We start from the raw sequence: 8,753 nt of genomic DNA, 5'->3' as shown, positions 1-8,753 counted from the left end.
TCTGTGACCTTGGATAAATCACATAGCCTCCCTTTCCATATCTGTAAAATAAGTTTGATATTAGTACCATTCCTCCTAAGGTTGAGTTAATATTTCAATGTAAAATGGCATTGGGCATTAGCCATTATTATAATTTAACTATTATTAACCTGTAACAATCACATGTAGTGGATTCCAGTTGAGTTGCTTTTTGAGTACCTCTTTCTCCTTTGATAACAATCTCCTGAATTTCCTTTGGAGCCACTTCTCCATTATACATGGCTCTCATTGCATTATCAGTTGAGATGCCTTTCCTCCTCTAGGCAAAGGTGAATGAGCGACCATCCTAGGCAAGTCAGAACTTCTCTCCTAAGAGTTTGAACCTTGGGCAGTTACACAAGGACAGATTTTTGGAAGAACAGGTTGAAGGTAATATATACCATGAATCGTATTTTTTAGAGAATGTACTTTAGTTCTTGCCACTCAGATCCTCATAGTTGTCCTATTATTGCATTTCCCTTTTAAGGGACTGTTTGTTCAGATTCTCCATTGTTTTCTTCGTAACCTTCATATCCTTCCAATATATTCCTCTTTCTCTTTACTTTAACCAAAGTTACTTTCTCTTCTTGTAATTGAAGGACCCTAACTGGGCCAATATTCTTCATAATATTCCACACTGTATACCTTCTAATTATCCCTTTATTTATACTCTGCCCTTTCTTCAAGCTCTGATTTATGGTCTTTCCTCTTCAAGAAATCCCTGACAACCACAAGACTTCATGACCTCCTACATTCTGAAGATTATTACTTTTTTTGTCTGCACCACTTACTCAAGTACTATATATTTCCCTATATGATTAGTTTTCTTTGTATATATTGATCAATTTTTAAAAATTGCAGCATGACAAAAAACTGTGGATGCTGGTGGTAACTAATTTTTTAGCTCTAGATTTGGTAGATTGGAAATTTTGTCTGGGCTTCTCTGAGATGTTGGTGGTATCCTGGGTTCAATCATGCGTTTACATCCAGATGCCAGTTTAGCTGGAGGATGATTTGTCATGATGGTGGTAGTGGGGGTGTTGAGCTGGAGTGGCTCATTTCTTCCATGCATTAACATCAGCATCTAGCAGGGTTGCATGGCCTTGTTTACACAGTAGAGTGTTCCAAAAGCAGCAAGAGAGGACCAGCCTGATGGCTCAAGTTCTTTCCAAGCCTCTGCTTGGAAATCTCATTGACCAAACAAGTCATATGACCAAGTCCAGAGTTAGTCTGTAATGGGAACTAGACTTCATGCCTTGATAAAGGAAAATATGACATACTATGGACATTGTTACAGTCTGCCACATACAGAGATTTGTAGAGCTGGAATTTATCAGGAGCACTTAAAGATGCATTTCCTTATCTAAGGGGTGCTGGAGAGATGACTAACCAGCTTTTCTGGAACATTTCCATTAATTACAAACTCATTACTTCGAGAAGCAGCCTTTTCACATTTAGAGCAAATATTTTTTGAAGTTCTAATTTTCCTTTTTTTCTAATTCTTACATGTGAGTCTAGTTTCTGGAGGGTTAGAATAAGCTTGCTCCTTTTTCCCATGGATCAACTTTTCAGATATTCATAAAGAGCTATTACGCCTGTACTGAACTTTTTCTTCCCTAAGCTAAATACTTTTTATTCCATTAATTATTCCATGTAGGAGAGGGTTTCCTGTCAGTTTTGTCACAGTCTCTGGATACATTCCAATTAACTTATCTTTCTAATTCACTTACAAAATGACAGAAAAAATAGTAGTAGTTTACAGTGGATCTACTACTTAACATCCAGGGACTATTTTAACTTTGTCGTTTTGAAGGAATCATTGTGTAGGCTGTTGAAGTGAATAAAGTAGAAGTAAGTGTTGTAAAAAATGAGGTGTCTAGTAATGTCTTTCCAGGAACCCACTTTTAATAAACCCAAATTTCAATCTTCTCTCCACTGTAAATGGGAATCTGTGGGTACATGACATCCTGTTCTTTTGACCAAATGATCTCAGTGGGTTGGCTTCAGTGAAAAATGAAAGTGTCCTATAAAAATAATTTATGAATTATATAACTTAGGAAGAGTGAATTTATTTCCTCAAAAGATGTGCCACAACCTTCTTCAGAGTTCATTAAAAATATTTTGTATTCAGAAAACCAATTTATGTGAATTTCAAGAATGTGTCATGCATATATTACATAAACTGAAGTATTCCAGTAATCATTAACATGATTTGAGATTGGAATCTCAATATGATGGATTTATTAATCAACTATTTAAGGAGCCAACTTCTCAATTCAACAAGATCATTGAATGTACTATATTATGTAAGGGCTACATCAAGATGAGTGTGGGGATGGAGTAGTGAGACGGGAAGCTGCAGTTTGAGTCTAGGTTGGGTTCATTGCTGGGATTTAGATATGCTTGAACATGACTAAAGATATGGTGAGCTGGTAATATGAACTTGGATTCCTTAATCCAGCAGGTTATAGACCAGATACATGAAACAGATTTTTCAAAAATGAAACAAACTTTACTGATCAGGAAAGTATAATTTAAAATTTGTTACAACATGTAACATGCTAAAATTTGTTACAACATTCTTATTACTTGATTAGAAGTGTTATTAAACCTAGTTCTTGCCATTAAATATAATGACTATAAATTTATTATTTTCTTCTCCCAATCTCACTTAAAATTGGTATTATCTTACGCTAAAAGTTAAATTAACAGATTTTCAAATTAGGGTCTCCTGTCATGGAAAACAGCCAAATTTTGGCCTTCAGCAGTGGCCTTTATATAACTAATCTGAGGACTCAGATATTCATATTTAGGCTTCTACAGAGTTGAGCTACTAAAGACCTGAAGATGGACATTTTCCAGGAAATATAAGATTTTAAATACTGAAGGAAAGATGTACTGTCTGACTTAGTTTTTCACTTAAAAAAAAAAAATTGGGTAAAAGATAGATACTCCAGGTCCTTACCTCTTTTTTGACTAAACTACAACCAGAGCCTCCTAGTTTCTATTTGTAAACATATTTCCTTCAAATCCATGCCACAAGGTCAACAGTGTGATGTATTAAAAAAAAAAAAGTTAACCCCATCACTCCATAGATATAGCAATTTTATGTGATAAATACGGTGTTTCCCTGCAACACACACCAATTCAACAACAGAAACTCTATTTTTAAAAAATCTGTTTCATAAACTAGAATTCTGTATAAATTTCACTAGATCAAAATTCTGAACTGATAAAAATAATTTGAACTATATTTTTTTACATAACAAACAAGTTCACTGTGACTTGCCTTCCTTCTCCCCCATCCCTAGCCTATATTTATTTCGCCAGCTTACTTGGCCTGCTGTGTTGTTGTTAGATTCTGTGTCTTTGTTCATTATAGCTCTATCTGCTAGGCATGTTCCTTATACCCTTCCTCATCCAGCTAACTCTTAACTATACTTTAAGACTCACTTTAGGAGATATCTCTAGGGAACATTTTCTTATTCCTAAGGAGTATTAGGGACACCGACTCATTATTCTCAAAGCATATTTCTGTGGCCAAACTTTTACAAAATATTTTATGTTTCCTTAATAGGAAATCCCCTGAAATGTGCTAGAGTTCCGGGGCAAATATAAATGAGACATCTTCTAGTGAGAGAGCCTGTAGTTTCTTCAGATTCTAGGAAGGGTCTAGGGCCCAGAAAAAGTTAAGTTCTGACTTGTTGACCTGGTTGGCTCTCTGTCTTAAGAGTGAGAATAAAATTTTATTCTTCCCTATATCTTTCATGCCTAACAAAATTCCTATATTTGCACAGTGGGAGCATAATGCTGTTGAATGCATAAAGAATTAAATTATTATATTGTGATTCAATGAGTTTGTGGTTGTTCACACTGTTCGCCTTAGCCCAGTATTGCCGAAGAGTAATGCATTGCATAGTATGAATCACACCCATTATTCCAAAGACAGCATTTCTATTTGGACCACATAGATTTCATTAGATGACTAGAAATACATTCTTAGGAGTAAAGTCTCTGCTGCTAAAAATAAACATTAACCAGTTGCTTCCTAAGTGGAATGGTCTCAGAGACAGCTTCTACCCAGGCTTCTGTGAGGCTTAGGGTCCCAAAAGGACCGATAAATTCAATGCATCTCCTTCTCCCTATCAAAATATAAGTAGCTTTTATTTTGGGAAAAAGTGACCACATATTTTAAAGCATAAAAAAATTAGTATGCTGATACAGGCAAAATATAGCCCCCCCAAAAAGAAAGAAACAAAAAAGATGGAAAATAAAGAGGATTAGCCCTGTCAGGTATTTAAAGAGTGTTATACTCTTGTAAAATGAGTGCATATATCCTTGGGATAAGCCACCAAAACTCTTTGGAAAACCCCAAATATAGATGGGAATAGAGGTTTTGATAAAAGGAATAGCATAGGTTTCTGCTAAAGAATTCCTCCTTACCTATTAACAGAAATTCAACCTGTTCCCTTCACAGTATATTTTCAGAAATTGAGGTGAAATAACTTTCAATTTAACCTAATTTATCACTGGCAGAAGATCAAGCCCATAGCTTATGGAAGGCCTGCTCTGATTTTGTTCTCCCGAGGAAATTATAAAGAGAATCTTTTTTCACTCTCTATTAAGAACAAAGGCTATTACTTTTTGACACTTATCATATGCCTGGTATTATGCTACATTCTTTAAATATGTTTTATTCTTACATAACCCTCTAAGTACTATTATTTTCTCATGAAAGTTGAAGAATTTGGGGCTCTGACTTAGAAGTCATGCTTTGGGGAGTGGGCTTTACAGTTTCTGAAAACCTCTAATGCTATGACTATGAAGTCCATTCTGGTTAATGTCATATGGTACATTCAAGTCAATTTCCCCACCCTGCACCTCCATCCCCAGTGCCAAACCCCTCTGCCTAGTCTTTGCAGATGCAGAATTTGAGCAGGACTATATGCGAAGGTGTCATATCCCCCTGCCTAGATAGCTCTTTCAGACTTTGACCTTCTGCTACTCAGACAATGTAGCACATAAGGTTTCTCTATAAGGGACTATCTCCTGCAGTTCTGTTTTGGGATGCCCTAAACCTTAATGATATTTCTATCTGGTTTCTACCATCTTGGGAAGTATGTGTATGTGTGAAGTAACTACTTCACAGTGTGAAGTCTACTGTTTACAGAACACCAGCTTCTAAACCCTGATCACTTTTTCCTGATTCTTTTTCCCTTTAACTCCTTAAAATTAATGCCTTTGGCTTAGAAATTGGTCCTTAAGTTATTATGCATTTTGTTTCTCACTTAGTAGTTGTATAAACTCTATGTTTTGCATGCACTGGCTCTTTATATTTAAAGCCAAAATTTGAAATTAAGATTAAAGGAAATAAATAGAATTAGAATGCAGAGGATAAAGAATAACATATTTGTTATCAAGCACCTCTTAAAAAGTCATGGCTACAGATTTACCTAAGTATCACTAGCAGATTCAAAGTTGTTATTTGACTCCTGGTTCTTTGGGTTTTTTTGTATACCCTGAAGATAATCCACATCTTATGGTCTCACATATGCTTGGATGGAAGAAGGGGTGGAGGGAAGAATATAAGGTTAAAAAAATAATTGAAAACCAAAACACACGATTTAATATCAAATAATTACACCCTTATACAAGACATTTTTCATATAATCTTCAACAACACTATAGAGTTTAGACACTTACCTCATATTATTGAAGAGGAAACTGAGTAGTTAAGTCTCACAACTGAGAATAGAGCCAGGATTTGTTGCAGATTCTCTGACTGCAACGCCTGGGCTCTTACCTCTTATATTGCACTGTTCTTCTGGTGTTCTTTCTGGAGCTTTTGAACTGTTTCTAGAAATTAGAACCTATGTGCTCTTTGATAATAAAGACTGAGACCCTATTGCTCAGTTCAACATTCAAATTATTGTAGCTTAGTCTAATTGAGCATTTATTATTTACTAGATATTTTTGCAAACACTTTATGGATATTAACTCTTTTATTGCTCACAAGAACAAGTAGCGTACTGTTGTTGTTATATTTCAATTTTTCGGTTTAGAAAACTGAATCAAAGAGATTTGGAAACCCACTTAAGTTTACACGGCTAACTGGTTAGAGGCAGGATTCAAACCTATACAGTTTAACTGCAGTCTAGTTTTGCTCTTGACTATGCTGCTTCCCTTGTATACCTAATACAGTCTGGTATGTAGAATTTAGGGGATATTGTCAGGCCAGCATTTCCTAGTTTATTTCATTTGCCATGCTGGTGAGGTTTAGTGCTTCTGGAGTAAGCACTCAGGTCAGACTAATAGCATTTTAGGTCCTGAAAAGACTGGGAAGTTTAATATTATCAAGGTACTAAACTTTACTACTAGAGGTAAGCAACAAAATATTCCGAATGGCCCTGCACAAGCTCAGAGCATGAAATTATCCATGTATAAAATAAGGCCCGCCAGCCATTTGAAGCCAATGCTGGTTTTTCATTTGGATGCTCCCTGTCCTGGACACAGATTGTTTTGGCATGGTTGCAACACATGTCCACTTGGAAACTGGGAATAATGGCTTATTCTTTATCCTGTTAAATAAAAGAACCCCACATAAAAGCACATACGTGCACGCACACACACACAGAGGACTCTCTTCTCCAATTCCCATCTATCACTATTCTCCTTCCCTTGATTTGTTGAGTTGTCTGTATTCACTGCCCTTCCATTTCACCTCCCCCTGTTTTCTCTTGAGCATTCTTCAATCCCCACCAATCCTCTGAAATTACTCTTATCACGGTCTCTAATGATCTTTACTTTGCTGAACATAATGATCAGCTCTCAGCACATCTAAGTTGATCTATGAATAGTTTAACTATACATCCCATTTTTCCTGAGACAATCCTAATTTGTGTCTATTGTGTTGTTTTAATGATTTATTACTTCCACTTAAACTCTCCAGTTCATTTGAGCATTTGGATAATAAATTATATAGTCACTCTATCAGCAATCAGCAGTTTATGACCCAATCAGTCCTCCATGAAACATTTTTTATACTTGTCTTCCAAGTCACCACAAGCCTTGTTTCTTCTTGTCTCTTTGATTTCTGTTTAATCTTTGCTGATTGCTCTGTATATATCCATGTATTCAAATACTTTAAGATTCAGTAATTGGGACTCTTCTCTTTTCTACATATCCATTCACCCTAGATATTCTTGTTTAATTTTGACTTTATGATTTGACTTTATGATTACTCCCAAATTTCTGCCTTTAATCCAGACTCTTCTCTATAACTCTAGAGCCTTATACCTAATGGTCTACTCTACATTTTCAGTTAAATGTTAGTAGACATCTCATGTGTAGGTATATCAAAGCAAATGCTTATCACCACCTCACATCTTGTCCTTGTAAGCCTTCCCTCTGCAAACTTGTTCAGTTAATGATGACTCCATTTTTTTATATTCTCAGGTCGTGTAAATCTGCAGTCTTTCTTTAGTCCTCTCTCTTGCCGTGATATACAATATAAACACCTCTATCAAGAAAGAACCAGATTTTGTTTTCTCTGTTACCTGTGAAATGCCCGAGAAGCCTTATCTGGTTCACTGTTTCCTCTGTTAAATGAACATGTGTATTATGATCCTAGGGGACAGATGCACAGCCAGAATGCCTCACCATGGCTCTCCTTGTATTTGAAATATTAAAATATACCCACATTATTTGTCAAATGGTCAATCCATAAGCTCAATCCCCCACTCTTCTACCTATAGTGGCTGGTAGCCACCTTTGCCTCTCCTTCATAGTCTCCAGACCTTGTTGTACTCCAGTGTCTGAAAGCCCACAGGACCTCCCTCCAGAGCTGTGGGCTGGCAACCCTTTTGAATTCAAGCCATTCTGACTGTAAGCTGTTTTGATTCTCACTGCTGCTGGATCCCTCAGTGGAATCAGAAGAATGAAGTGCTTTGAGTACTTATAAATAAATCACCAATGCTAATTACCATGAGATAAACCTTTTAAGTTCTCTTTAATTCACTTTTAATGCAGTGGCAGCTGCACCTTGTTACCTGAATGATTCATTTCCCTTGGCCATGCTTTGCTATGTCTTTAAAAATAACTTAATTCTTTTGTGACTCAGTAACATCTTCTACATTACAACTGCAAATAGATAATTTCATTTATACCCACATTCTTCCCTCCTCCTTTGATGGAACCTCCTCAATCTGCCACTCTTAGGTATAGAATAGTAGCAACTAACTTTGACCCTAATATAGTTCTCTTTTTATTTTGACTATTTCTTGGTAACAAAGATAATTAAGAAAGAAAACTGATGAAAAATATTTCTGGATTAAATAGGTTCTATTTTTGGTGTCTGGGAGAAGAGGCAGAGGGGGCCAAGAAATGGGTCAATTTAGGTCCCCACACGAGGGAGACGAGGACTAGTATGAAGCAGGTCTGAGCTAGGAGATACCTCCATATTCCTTACAGAGCTCTGAATAAGAACTTTTGGAACAAACCCTCATTGACTGGTTCATTTGCCATAAGTCTGTTAAAATTTGTGTCCATTGGCTATCAATTCATTTAGACATTGTTCACTTAGTGAAAACTACTGTATACTCTTTACTGTATACTCTTGGAAAGATCAAACATAAATGTGGACCAATAATCTGTCAACTGCCTCAAAGTAATATTTTTAAGCTAGTTGTCTATAATTTGTAATATTTTTCTGAAAATATTCAAAGGATGTTTTGGGG

The sequence above is a fragment of the Balaenoptera physalus genome (assembly GCF_965194825.1).
Source record: "Balaenoptera physalus genome assembly, chromosome: 14".
Classification (NCBI taxonomy): domain Eukaryota; kingdom Metazoa; phylum Chordata; class Mammalia; order Artiodactyla; family Balaenopteridae; genus Balaenoptera; species Balaenoptera physalus.
This window is presented reverse-complemented; position numbering follows the sequence as displayed.